Below are 15,087 nucleotides of genomic sequence, written 5' to 3' on the forward strand. Positions count from 1 at the left end.
GTACAGATTTTGAAAGTATATACTTACACACACACACACACACACACACAGAGACCCATGTAACTGCTTGTGAAAATTAACCCAAGTGACCCAGAACCTTAGAAATGACCTTGGCTTGGTGACTCTGTATCTTCTTCCCTGTCTGTATGTGAGTGCCTGTATCTGCTCTCTCTGTCTTTCCCAATAAGACACATTAAAAAAAAAACACGGATGCATAGAGTATGTTCATTGAACCAATTTTTGATTTTTATAACACACACAGCAAAGTAGTATGAACACAGCCTAATTAGCTGATAACTATAAAAGAGCTGGAGCTCAATGTAAGATGCCTCACTGTCTCATAACAGATGTCGAAATATCCAAGTGTATTTTTGAATGTCTTTCTTCTACTTACTGGTCCTTTACACAGCATGCCACCTAACTAGCATGTGTACACACTTCTTTACTCAATTAAGTAATCACCTCTAACCTTCTCTAGAATATGTCTCATTCTCATACAGTGTTAGAGCCCATATTTCACACTTTTCGACCATGCAGAAGTTATCCCTTCAGCAATAGACTGCCATTCAAACGCCACAGTAGTTTGATCTGTGTTGTCTACTCTATCTTGATGCCTGCACACACAAGGTTGCAACCCATCTGCTGCTCTCTGGGACACACTCTGTAGACTATCCTTGCTTCCAGCAGTTGAGAAAACTGCCACCCTGTTCTAAGATTAGCACAGAACGAAAGAAGCAATATTTCCATTAAGTTGAGACATAGAGACTTCATAACATAATTCTTCATAGATAGTAATGAAAGCATCAATTACATAAGGAATGAGGGTGAGTAAGAAATTAAGTATCTGAAATCATCACTAGTAGGTATACTCCAGCCTTTATCCTTTCAGAGTTTGTGACTCTAAGGGTTTAAGGCAATGGTTCTCAACTTTCCTGTTGCTGCATCCATTTAATCCAGTTCCTCATGTTGTGATGACCCCCAACTGTAAGATTATTTTGATGCTAATTCCTAACTATAATCTTTCTACTGTTATGAATTGCAATGTAAATATCTAATATGCAGCATAGCTAATATGTGGCTTCCAAAGGGGTTGTGACACACATGGTTGAGAACCACTAATTTAAATGGAAGATAGTCTCCTAAATAACCATTTGAACTAGAATTATCACAGGCACATTATTGTATGATATGTATTTTATTTAAATCTTGCTAATTCCCCCACTAATTTTCTATCCAGGATCATGTGTCATTTCAACTATGCATTTTTTTTTTTGTTTGGTTGGTTTTTTGTTGTTTTTTTTTTTTAATCCAAAACTACTCTACAGTCCTAGGTCATGACTGTTCTGTTCTTGAATAGCCTGTAGCACTTGTATGAAGCCTTCAGAGTGTAGTTGTCTGCCATGTCTCAATGATTAGATTCAGATTATTTATTTCTTGCAGACATACCACAGAAATGGCAATATATACATCATGCTCCGTGTCAGGGAGCACATGATGCCTGGCATTATCCCTTTGATGTTGACTTCAATGTTTTGATGAGGAAGGATTCTGGATTCTGACAAAGTTTTCTGGTCTAAAGCTATTATTGTTTCCTTTAAAATGATCTGAATCTTTTAAGGAGATAGTTTGAAACTATGGAACTATCTTGCTTCTTAGACTCTAAGGGAATACACACTGAAGGAAGTTGCATCTGTTACAGTTTCTGAGTGGATAGGCTCACTTTTAATAGGATTGCATATCACTGATTAAATAAATTTGCAGTTTAACCAACTACTTTGAGTTGTGTTTTTGTGGGGTGTTTGCACAGGTGTAGGGTGTATTTAGTATCTAACTGCCAATTGTAGAAAGGTAGAAACATGGGAAGTTTCAAAAAGATAATATCACTATAACATGAGACTATAAAAGATGGAATTGTTCCCAGTCTAGGATTAGGTGGAAAATCTTAGAAGAAGAAAATGTATTGAATACCACCAATATTAGGGAAAACAGAGAACAAATGTTGGGGCATAAAATGCAAATGGAACTCCTAAGTGATGAATATTGAAAGACAGCTGGAGTGGGCAGCTGCACACCGGCAGCGAGCTGACTTTAAGGACTGGTAAGGGTAAGTTTTCACAGGAAAGCATAGAGGATATACTTTTTAGCAAAATGCTTCCATGACGTTGTTTATTGGTGGGACTCATTGTTCGTTGTTTCTTCATGTCTTCTGAAGTCTGGCTACCTGATCTTCCTTGGTTCATGGCCGTTGCTATTTCTCATTGTAATGTATAGGGAAACTCATATAACTATGTGAAAATTCTTTAAAGGAAGATTAAGGGTAAGTTCTTCAGAAAAATCTCAAATTCTCACTCTATGAAACTCATTTTGAAATCTTTCCATTTTGACATTAACTTCATATTACTTCATATTACATTATAATTTGTGAACATGTCACAGGGACCATAGAGAACTATTCCACTAACCAAGGGCAAAGTATTGTCCAGTCCCTAACTGTGCCTGTTGGCCATGTCTGGGTCGATGGCCCTACTAAAACCAGGGTCTGTGACAATGTTGTTTATGTAGTGGCATTTCATTTTTATTTTCATAAATAAAGCTTGCCTGAAGTTCAGAGAGTGAAACAGCCAACATTACAGGCCAGGCTGCAATAATGCTCTCCTTTAATCCCAGTAGCCACACCAGTTTGAGGGTTACGCAAATGTAATTCCAGTAGTGCATACCTTTAGTGCCAAAATTAAAGAGCATTATAAGACAAGAAGAGACAGCTCTCAGACACAGTCTCATTCTAAGATTCTTGGAGGCATAATCACCATTTTGGACTGAAGTCAAGGTAAGAGCTAGTCTGTGTTTTTTGGATCTCCTGGTTGAACCCCAATTTATCTCTCTGAGTTTTTATTAACCGTGTTTTACTGTAGCTCTTGTTACGTTCGAAGGCTGAGCAAATGCAAGGGGGTAGGGGACTAGAGGGTGGGACATGTTGGCATTTGGGAGCCATGCTGCCATTGAGGTAATTGATCTGGGTGATCTTCAATGCTCATTGGGGCCACAGTGGCATCGATGCCCAGGCTGTTGCCAAGGACCATGTCTGGATCTGGGGTCCTATCATAACTTGAAACTATGCTGATGTCTGTGACCTCTGTTGCCACCAAAGGTCACACTGATGCCCAGGATCTGAGCCTTCACCTGTGTGGCTTTCTTGGTGCCCAATTCCTGGGCTGCTGCCAGGCCTATACAGACCTGAGTGACTTGTGCTTCCACCCCAGGCCAGGGAATTATATGGTCCTAAACTGTGACCCTGCCATAAGCAATGTCTGTGCTGAACTCTGAAGCTGCCCTTGCCTTCAAAGGCTGTGTGGATGTCCAGGATCAAAGCCCACACCATTTGGAGCCATTTGGGGATCCTAGGGCCATGCTCCCACTGGGTCCATGCTGACCTGAGTGTCCTATACTGTCAACCAAGGCCATGATGACATCTGGGCCCAGGCTGCTTCCAAGGACCATGTCTAGGATCGTGCTATAACCAAGCTGGTGCCTGTTTTGGTATCTATCACCAATACTGCCACTAAGGGTTATACAGACATCAGAGGCCTGGGCCATGACCTATAGCCAGATCAGTGTCCAAGGACTTGGTGCCTCACCTGGGCAGCACAGTAGAGGTGATTGAGGTGCAGGTGAGTCAGGCCTGTGAGCATGAGAGCAGGAGAGCTGCTCTTGCCCCATCGCTAGCATGCCATGGGGTGGCAAGAGTAAGGGAAGTATGACCTCCCCCTCCTCTCCTTGTCATCTATGACAAACGGGAGAGTCAGCCTCAGAGGCATGAGAATGGAAGAGATAGTTCTGCCCCTTACCAAGTGCAGCAATCCGGAGAGCAAGTTCTGTACCTAGACGTGAACAAACAGTAGAGCTGGCCCTGTTGATCTGAGTGCTGGTGAGTCAGACTAGACGGTGGGGGATGGGAGGAGAGGAGGGAAGGGAAATGGGCTGGCATATAAAATAAATGAAAAAGATGTTACTTAAATAAAAAGAGGAAAAGAAGTAAAAATGTATGGGCTAAGGTTAAACTGTGTGACTCACTGGGTCACAATACAGCTCCTACTCTGAGATGTTTTGATTTTTTTTTTATTCTTGTTGTTTTGTTTCATTTTTTGTTTTGTTTTTGGTGGTTTCTTTCTGTTTTGTTTTACTTTTAAATTTTGTTTTGCAGGGAGGTTGCAAAGGCCGAGGGCAGAAGTGAGAGGATGGGAAAATGAGTGGGACCAGGATGCGAAATACACAGAGTCAATGAAAGGGTTTTTAAAATTGTTCGTGTATGTTACTCTTTGTACACAGACAGCATTTCAAATGTCACACAACAAGGGTTCCTAACAACACCATGATGCTTATAGACATCTAGGGACAGACATTCTATAGAACACGTAGCAAGAATTCACTAATTTGGTACTTTGAGAAGATGTAAGTGTGACATAGAGTTTCAAGGTCATATGCCTATTGAAACTAGAACGTTCAATTTGAAATTATGGACCCACTGGCTTTGTTCCTTGAAACCAAGAAGGCCCCTGGACATGCAATAAGCTAATAGTAATGAGATCATGAATTGGTGTCTTATAAGCATCATGTTGTAAATGTTTGGGAAATGGATGAAAACACATGGAAGGAAATATGTTGTTCCATCCACTCACATGGGGCACTGGAGCCAAGCATGTCAACTTTTTTCTCATGTCCCTACATTAATACCATATAAATTCCCCTATATTATCTTAAATTACAGAAATAATCATACCAAAAACTGTTGTGAGTAGAGGAATCAGAACTCAGTTTTAAGGCTGTTATTCAGAAACCACAAAACAATAAATACCAATATTTCTTTCTCCTTTCTAGTATAGCTAAGTAATGATTGACTCATACAAGATTATTGTATGTTTTTATTTTTTTAATTTTTGAGACAAAATATAATTGTAACTTTTTTCATTTCTCTGCCTTCCCTTCCAAACCTCCAACCTCTACTTCCCCACTCTCCTTCAAATTCTTAATTCTTATTTTATTACATGTTATTGCGTGTGTGTGTGTGTGTGTGTGTGTGTGTGTGTGTTCCTAAACATAACCCATTCGGTCCATATAATGTTATTTTACGGCTGACCATTTGGCACTGGAGAACCTGACTGCTGTGCTCTTCCCAAGGAAAGACCTCTGCTCCTGCTCCCAGCTTTCTTTAGCTAACCATAGCTCTTTTTGTAGAGTTGAGGCCTCAGGGCATTTTCCCAGCTCTACTTTGGGAAGTCTATTGGTGTTGTCCCTGTTCAGCTCTTGTTTGGGTAGTAATATGAGCAAGATCTTAGAGATTTAGCTCCAGACATTGCGGGAGATACAATCTCACAGAAAACTTCCTGGTCCTTTGACTCTTACACTTTCCTTACCCTCTTCGGGACCACTCCCAGATACTTTGATTTGGGAGTGTTTAGTAGATGGATTCATTGGATCTGACCTTAAGACTAATGTTAAGGAATCTTCTCTGTCCTTCTGCAATATCCTTCACAGTGGCTCCCTATAATATGACTGCTCATTAGAAGTGTTCAATTAAGGAAAAGAGCAGATATACCATACCGAGTATATTCAGTAAAGACCCTGGAACATGTCTTGCAGACTTTTAATGAAAACCATCATAAAATAGATGAATGCATATTAAATAAGATGTTCTCAATTCCTTCTTTACAAACTGAACTTTTGAAAATATGTTCCCGCTTGTACACAGTGAATTGCTACTCCTATATTTTTATAATCATTAGCTTCATTCTATCATATCCACTTTCCTTAAATCCAATCTTTCAAGGTTTTCAGAGACTACAGAACTCACAAACCATTTCTTTCAGCCTCTTCTCAACTGAAGTTTATACTCTTTAGTTTGGAATGGCTCCGCATTATTTGCACCTGGGGTGCTAGCAAATGGTCTTCTCTCACAAGAGGAGTAATATGGAAAAAAAGAACTAACATCATAGAATGGTAACAATTTGAGAAAGTGGAATGCAAGCAGCTCTCCTGAGTTAACCCTCTACTACTGCTAAGTAGTTCTCTATCACTACAGGAAATATCCTTAAATACATATTTTAAGATGTTCTTATGAAGAAAACAAATGGAGGTATTCATATCCATAACTTTTTCTGAATACCTATTTTTTAAAAAATACATAATTACCCTTTCAATGACACTTTATCTACAGCATGCTGAATCTTGCATTTATGAAACACTTCACTACACAAAGCACGGCACCAACACTAAAAATGCCTCTCAAACAAACTACCCAGTGCAATTTACTAGGTGAAGAGTGAGATCTTTGTGTTGCCCTGGTTTGTAACCCTGTTATACAGGTCCACAGGACCTCCCATGCAAGATCTAAAACATTCTTTAGGAAATAAACTAGGTTCCTCTTAAATTTTGATGAAAAATCTGGCTTTATAATACTAGTAATACTTGTTATTTCAGTTTTTTTGACTCATGCATAACAGATAATATTTGTTTCCCTTAGCTTATGACATCAAATTCACCAAATCCTGTATGTAATTCAAATTAACTGTTAGACAAAATGACCAAGGTGTGGCAAAGTTTTTATTACCATTTCCCAGCATGGAAGATTTAATTTTTTAAAATATTCATTAGAAAACCCATAGATGTGACACATTGCAAAATATTTCTTAGTTACTACATTTGACAAGCATGCTAGAATGTCTGTAGAATAAACACTAAAAAAAATGAGCCAAATTTAGAAATGCAGTCACTTACCAGTCAGCTTTTCTCTTAGTATTCATTTTCAAGCAAAATTGACCTTAAAAGAATAAAAATATATAATTAATATGTAAAACTAAAAACCCTATACATGCATCTCATATTAGAGTTCTCTTCATTCATTTAACTCATAGATATCAATCCTATTCCCCTTTAATTCCCGTCGCAGAATGTCAGCAGCTGAATTCTGGCCCATGATAGCCTGCTGAGTGTTAATTTAGCTCCATATCTCTCAGGAACATTGATGGCTGGATGTTAGGGAGAACACATGCCTAGTGTGAGGAGGGAGTAAATGACTGAGGTGGAGGGTGGAATGAGAAGGTTTATTTCAGATAACAGTTCTCTATTTTAAGATAAACTATACATGGTGTCTGGAAAACAAAATTGAAACCTATGTGGTCAGAAGTGATCCATCAAACCTTCTGGCACATTCCTAGCTCTTGGCTCAATTCCAGGAGCCAGATGCTGGAACTCCCATTAGCCATGAAACTGTCAGAGGTGAAGGCTGCTTCAGGAGATCTTGACAATTCATCATTTAGAGAAAAAAATGTGTCTCCCCAACATTAACATGCTCCAAGAGTCAGAGAAAGTGATTTACAGAGACTGAACTCATCACAAACCCACGAGTGATATGGCTGGACTCGCACTTTTGCCACCATTGAGATGATGAGAAGGTAGAAAACTCACTGCTTTGCACCACAAATACTGAGTGCCTGTGTTTCAGGTACACTTTTTTATTATTTTCTGTAATTATTATGGCCATAAACTAAGCCTCTTGATTGAGATTAAATTGTATAAATGGGTAATAAACAATAGAAATTATTGTTACAGATCATGATATTCCATCTCTTGTAAGGCCCAAGTTTTAGGTATATTTTTCATTGTTTTCTTCTTTTGTTTTTTATTTTATCTTTTGAGATTATCATATAATTAAATAATCTCCATATTCTCTTTTCTTTCTCCAAATCCTCTTTGCTCTCTTTCAAATTCATGGCCTCTGTTTCATTCATTTTTGTTACGTATATTTATATATATGTATATTCATCTATCCCTAAATAGGTAAAAATCCTGTGAAACCTGAATAATGTTAGTTATATGTTCATTATAGGGTTAACCATTTTGTATCAATAACCAATTAGAGTGATATTCAGGCTAGGAGACTATTTCTCCTTCTCTCAGCATTTCTCATTTGCCTACAATTTTTTAGTAGGCTTGAGCCCTTCTGAACTTCCATTCCTACGCTACTCTATTCACTTAGCATGTCCGTTGTTATTTTTCTTGTTCAGTTCATGTTTATGCTGTCATATTGTGGAGACATTATTGGTACGGCTTCTGCTAGCTATACGCTATTAGAAGAGATAAGGAAGGTGATTTTCATTGATTGTTTATAATGTATCAAGAGAGAATTCTAGAGCAATGACAATGTCATAGCTTTAGAAGTAAGACATTTATGATTTCCTCAATAACACAGGAAAAATTCTGCTGCCTATTGAATTGCCTATAGTTGTATTAAAATTCTACAGTGCAAAAAGATGTTCAGGGCTAAAGCACACATCAAATTATTAAAACAAATCACATCTTACTCTAAAATAATCCATGAGACTTTTAACACCCCTTTCTTCAGATACAGAATATCCTTAAAAGTGAAATGATAGAAGGCTTCATATTGGGTTGCAATCCTATGTTAATAAGTGAAAATGATTTTTAGAGTTTGCCTTCTATTGCCGTGATTAATACCATGTGATAAACTTTACTCAGGGGAGAAACAGGTTGATTTCAGCTTTCTCCCTCCAGGCCATCATGAAGGGGAATCATGGGAGGAGCTTGGGTAGAAATGTGGAGGTGGGAACTGAAACAGAGGTAGAGGAAGCATGCTGCTTCAGGAAGGCTGCTTACTGGCTTGCTCACCAGGAGTTGCTTGGTCTGTCGTCTTTTACTTTTTCATTGTTCAGCTTTATTTCTTACTTAATCCAGGACCATCTGCTTAGGGGTGCTACCATCCACAGGGGTTGACCCTTGCACATCACTCATTAACCAAGAAAATGCCCACATGTTTGACTCCAGGCTATCCTGAGGGAGGCATTTGCTCAACTGAGGTTTACTTTTCCCAGATGGCATTAGCTTGTGTTGAGAAGAGGAGGAAGAAGAAGAGGAAGAAGAAGAGGAAGAAGAAGAAGAAGAGGAGGGGGAGGAGAAGGAGGAGGAGGAGGAGGAGGAGGAGGAGGAGGAAGAAGAAGAAGAAGAGGAGGAGGAGGAGGAGGAGGAGGAGGAGGAGGAGGAGGAGGAGGAGGAAGAAGAAGAGGAAGAAGAAGAAGAAGAAGAGGAGGAGGAGGAGAAGGAGGAGGAAGAAGAAGAGGAAGAAGAAGAAGAAGAGGAGGAGGAGGAGGAGGAGGAGGAGGAGGAAGAAGAAGAAGAGGAGGAGGGAAAAAAGTAACCACAGTGTTAATTTGACTATATATGTGAAGTTTGATTATTAATAGAATGAGGAATTAAACTTGTCTTAGCCATTTTTTTCAAATAAAATACATATAACTAGAGACAAAATATTTAGTAGTTGAAAAACTGACTTGCTGTCACTGAAGCTAGTTTTGCTTTGAACTTAGAGATACACACATGCGCACATGTGCATGTGTGTGAGTGATCGCAAGCACACCTATGTAAATATATTATCTTTGTTCTTTAATGACACCATTTGTTTAAATTTGCATGTATATCGGCTAAGATTTAATTGTAAGCTTTAAGATTTCAATGCCTGTGGGGCTCATTTATGATCACCTGCCATATCTTTAGAATGTTTGAGTGTGTGTGTGTGTGTGTGTGTGTGTGTGTGTGTGTGTGTATGTGTGTATGTTACCAAATAGTGATGCTCAGGGTCCTTGGTGTGGGTCCCACATGGTGGTTCTCAGAGTGTCTGGTGTCTGTCTCCTCACTATAGTGATGTTCAAAGTGTCAGGTAGGTATGTCTCCACTATAGTGATGCTTATAACACCTGGTGTGTGTCTTTATTCTAGTGATGCTAAGAGAGCCTAGGGTGTGTCCTCTCTACTGTGATGCTCTGTTGCAAGTTTTGACTCTCATTCAAGTATCATTTCTTGAATTATATAAAATAACTTTATTTTTCATTTTTTGCTGCTTTTGATTTTATCTTTAAAAATTCCTGGGGGAGTTTTGGTTCTGTGGTTTAGGCTAGTATTCCTGAAGCCATAAAAAGTCTGTGATACACTTTATGGATAAAGCCACATTCATAAAAAGTTTATACAAGCATCAAGTATAGTGCTTCTTGCTCTGAGTCAGAGTAAATAAAGCTACAATACATATTAAATATGATTTCCTCATACATTAAACAAAACTTGTCAGATTCTTGACCCTTGACCCTGGATTGGCAAGAAAATAATCCAATATTTCTTATCAAAATAAAAGCAATGGGCTTAATATTTTTTAATTCATTGTTTGCACTATATTTAAGGGACATTAACACTGTTCCTTGCCAGTGGTTACAGTTTGCCTCTGGGCTTTTTTGCATATTTGTTTGTGTCCGTGTGTGTCCATGTGTGTCCGTGTGTGTGTGTGTGTGTGTGTGTGTGTGTGTGTATGCAAGCATCATGTACATCCTAAATCTTTACTAGGTATCCTAACAGTTCCAATTGGCACTCAGTTCTAAGTCAAAAGAAGTCATAATTTTTTACGAAAAGCCTAGTTAGTTTTTTCCATGAAAAGATGATATATTAAATATTGTGTTATTTACAAAATGCTGAACATCACTTGCCATTTTATCTGTTCGATTTTATGATTTTTGCTTAACATTTAAATAATTGTATTATTGCATTGAGATTCAGTACAAGACAAGATACGAAGGAGTGACTCCTCTAGATTTCTTACAGAATAGCTTTATCATGAAAAAGCAATTCTATCCCAGTAAGATATCCAATTAAAATGAAGGGTATGCAAGGATTTAAAATGAAGTTTAAGGGGTTTGCGCCAAAATACTCTTTATTCTCTGAGTCCTTCATATTTTGAGCTCACATCATCTTGACATCCCTATTATTATGATTAAGGTCCAGTGTGATGATATTTGTGCAGAACATTTCTCTTACCTAGCTCTTCGGAGCCTCAGTGTCTGACAAACATCTCACTACACTTACCAAATGCTACTTAGGGAATTAAGGAGAGATACCATGTTACATTGAGCTGTCATGTGACTTTGGGTTGGGGTATATATGTCTTCGTAAGTTGTAATATCTGAAGCATAACACTTATCAATAAAATTTACCAAAAAGCTTCATCTGCAGTGCTTTACTAAATTTCCAAATTTTACCTCACTCTGACCTGCACTCAGTGTAGTAAAACAATGTGTGAGCTTGGGTAAACAGGGTTTTTACATGCTGACTTTGCCACCTATTAATTACAAAGCATGCCAAAAGTATGAAAATATTCTAACTTTTAGCTTCCTTGAATATGTAGTGTTAACCAGAATAGAATCCATGTAGAATTTAATCCCACAGAGCATGCATTTATATATGCCAATTTTCATTCTTTGGGAATAGTATCAATGCGCATGTCTTGAAATAGTTCCAATGATAACTTCGTAGATAAGTTAGCATTGTCTTAATTTAATAGTGTAGGAACCTAGATGCAGCTGGAGGACTGGGAGTTATCAAAACTGTCTCTGCTATAGGCAATAATTTTAATGTTAATTAACTCCATCTGGAAGGAAAAGCAGGTGTTGAAATTGATCACTTAAGTACAGAAAGCAAAAGCTGTTTACTAAACTCTCCCTAAATTAATTTGAGCTGTAGTTAAATTGCTTTCAAGTCGCTTTTCTATGTATGCCTTATACCAAACACGGAAATTGGAAAAAGAAGTAGACCAAGCAGATTCTAATGAAATGCAACAAATTGTTCAAAAAGGTCACCGAAAAATAAAATTACATTTTAAAAATGAAAAAATATTGTAATATCCATTTTTTGCTTTAATAGTAGGTAGAATTTGGGCAAAAATTTTCTCCCTCATGTGGTGCACAAATCATTCACCTGCATCAAATTAATGGGAGCGCACTAGAAAGGGTAGAATTCTGGGATTTCTACCAAACTTATGGAATTTGATTCAGCAGCAAGGCCTAAGAATCTGTATTTTTACAAATATTTAGGTAGCTGTTAGTCCTACTCAAATGTCACTATTGTTCTAAGACCACAGATGTATCCAGTCTCATGGAAAACAACTCAAGGGCCTGAAGGAGGATAAATGAAGACAGTGATTTTCTCCGAGAGTAAAACAAGGATAATTAGGATGTATCATGGAGACTAGGATGCCAGGATCAAAACTTCCTGTTCTCTTAAAAAACGTGGTGTCACAGTGCTCGTAGAGAATTTGTCCATTTGCCTCCCGCCACTATCTCCTTTCTTCACAGAAAGGTGGGACTTCTTCATCTTCTATTCATGTCCTTCCTTAGGGGTCTGATTTGGTTGCCCTTTGTCTTCCAATGTGAGGCTCAGTAGCATAAGCATCACCCAGATGTACAGACTCAGAGGCATATAGTATGAAGCCTAAAGATCTGCTTTTTGGCAATGTCTCCACATATAGGGAGACATATAGATTTGCGGTTGATTGTCCCTTATGGGTCAATAATTTTTTTAAGTAGACAACAGCTAAATTTGGACTCACCATGTGGGTGAGAGAGTAACATATGAAATACAATACCATGTCTCTTGTTTCCCTTTTAGACAGAAAACTGACTGCTGCCATCACTAAGGTCTCAAACACAAAGAATCAGACATTCCTTGCATCTCATTACTCTCCTGAGAGCTCTACCTATATTACCAAATTTATCTTCACACTAAATAATGATTTTGGTTTAGATATTATCACCATTATTTCTAGTGAGACTCAAGACACAGAAGTCAAATGGCAAAGTCAATCACACACCTGCGAAAGAAACCAAGGTTCAAACTGTGAGCATCTGGCACAACTGTAAGCTCAGGTTACTTTGCACTCTCCCCATTGTCTTCAGAACTATTTTCACCTCCCAAGCACCATCTTAGGAAGTGTTCACCTTCACCAAGTCAGACCATGACCAGACAATGAACCTGGAGCATTAACTGGCATATTTTCTTTTCAAGACTAAAATAAAGACACACTGGCATTTAGATAGCCGTGTTTCTACCTTTCTTGTTTGACCTGTTCAAAGCCTGTTCATGCCCATCCTTCCATCATGGCATTCTTTTTTAATTAGCAAAGTCTCCAGCTGAATGAATGTGAAAGCAGTCACAAAAGGTTCTTAATTGTAGACTGAACATAACAATATTGTTTGTAAAATGAAAGAGATATCATGAAATGAGAAGGCATCTGTGAAAGTACATTTAAGTTCAAACAATTATATGCTTATAATATGTTAAAAGTATTTTTTTCATGTAGCAGTTTTTAGCAATTACCAATGCATGAAAGTATTATATTTCATACCAGAATCAACATGCTCTTCATATACTATGCATGCAAAGTGTTTTGAGGTTTTATTGTAAAGTTTTATTTTGTTTTGAGTTATGAGTATGTGTGTGTATGTGCATAGGAATGTACACATATGTGTAATGGCCCTCAGACTCCAGAAGACAGTGTTGGATATACAAGATCTGGAGTGATAGGTATCTGTGAGCTGCCTTGTGTAGGCACTGGGAAGAGAACTTGGGTCCTCTGTAGCAACAGTATTTATTCTTAACCATTGACTCATTTCTCCAGCCTAAATGCATGTGGCTGTATTTGGACCTGTGTGTGTGTGTGTGTGTGTGTATGTGTGTGTGTGTGTGTGTGTGTGTGTGCATGTGTGTATGTGTTTATGTTAGCTATTTACTTAATAAATTTCAAACATAAGCAGGAGGAAGAATGATTTTCAACATTTCCTGATTATATATTACTCTCAGATGATTTAAAGGAAGATATGCTTTTTGGTGTCTCTCTTCAAGCTTTGCTGAGTGATGTCTGGATAGAAATTGTAAGAATATTACATTTCTTAAGTTATATGACAAGAAAACTAAAGGATTATATGGGAGCTAACAGAACTACTATTGAAAATTAACCTTGTTCAAGATATTTACACACAAAATATGAGCTGAAACCACACAATTCTCATATTTTATCCAATAAATTATAATAACTTAATGGGAAAGATGAGTTTGTTCATCATAACTGTATTTCAATACATACCAATTGTTTCTTCTTTATCATACCTCCTTTAAATGAAAGAAGAACAAGTATTTCCAAAAAGAATGAATTTTTAAAAGGTCTCAGTGAGACTAGGTTATGATGCAGTAGTATTCAATTTGATTCTGAATACCAATGTCTTAATACAAAGAACATGTTTTGCCCATTCACAGTGAAGGTCCTGGGAGGATTATCTGCCCCTGGGAGAATGAAACTGAAAAGCCAACTCCATATTATTACTGGTGAACCAGCTATCATCTTGGGGCTACTCCTTCAGGGCTTAAAACTTCTTCTGTGATGAAATAAATACAAAGGACTTCCTGAGGCTATAGTTTGAATGCCTCTCCATCTCAAAAGGGAAGTGACACTTAGCACTCCCTGCATTTCATAGTTTATCACCCAAAGTACACAACCAGTTCCATCTAAATTAAAATGAACTTGAAAGTGTAGAGTCACATATGTGGACTATTTAAAGCCTACCATCATGGCCTAGGTCTCCTTTAGACCCAGTGAGTGTCCTATAGAGTCACCTATCTGGAAATAATGTCAAATAACAGAAGAATCTCAGGGAAAAGAAAAAGAGAGCCTATCATAAAATAATATTCTACCTCAAGAATCTTGTATTCACTGAAGATAGCAATGGAGGCCTCACTAAGTTATTGGGACCACACATTGAAGAGACATAATGTATAATGCATGCTTAATTGCAGAAAGTAAGTGTATTTGGTAAATCAGGCATGTACAAGATAAATTAGATAAATTAGGATTAGGAATTCTTTAAAAATCTAGAAATATTATGGCAGGGTAACATTATTTAAAGACATAACCACAAAAGAGACATGACACATTTGTCTTACTGAAATAATCATGGAATTTAGTACACAGTTCAGGGAAAACAAAATTAAATTTAAAAAATGTTGTTTAAGATCCTTCCATAGCAAAACAGCCTGCCAATGATTTATGTATGTTGTTTTTATTGGAAAAAATCTTTTGCATACAAACATTATTCTCCATTTACAAATAAGATCAGAAACATGAAACAAATAGATTTATATCACTTAATTACTACATGTCAAAATAGAAGAACAGCAACCATAGCTTTCAAGCCCTGACAGGCTCTCC

General features: G+C 37.6%; 1 long non-coding RNA gene across 1 annotated transcript in view; it reads right to left on the reverse strand.

Moving 5' to 3' along the window:
• The window catches only part of LOC146889862 (uncharacterized), a 507,294-nt gene that overhangs the window by 269,062 nt on the left and 223,145 nt on the right, over nucleotides 1-15,087 (reverse strand). The window contains exon 2 of the long non-coding RNA XR_014999584.2: nucleotides 6,772-6,814. This is a non-coding gene — a long non-coding RNA (uncharacterized LOC146889862). The remainder of the gene's footprint in view (nucleotides 1-6,771; nucleotides 6,815-15,087) is intronic.

This window comes from Myodes glareolus, chromosome 24 (genome assembly GCF_982192425.1).
Source record: "Myodes glareolus chromosome 24, mMyoGla1.1, whole genome shotgun sequence".
Classification (NCBI taxonomy): domain Eukaryota; kingdom Metazoa; phylum Chordata; class Mammalia; order Rodentia; family Cricetidae; genus Myodes; species Myodes glareolus.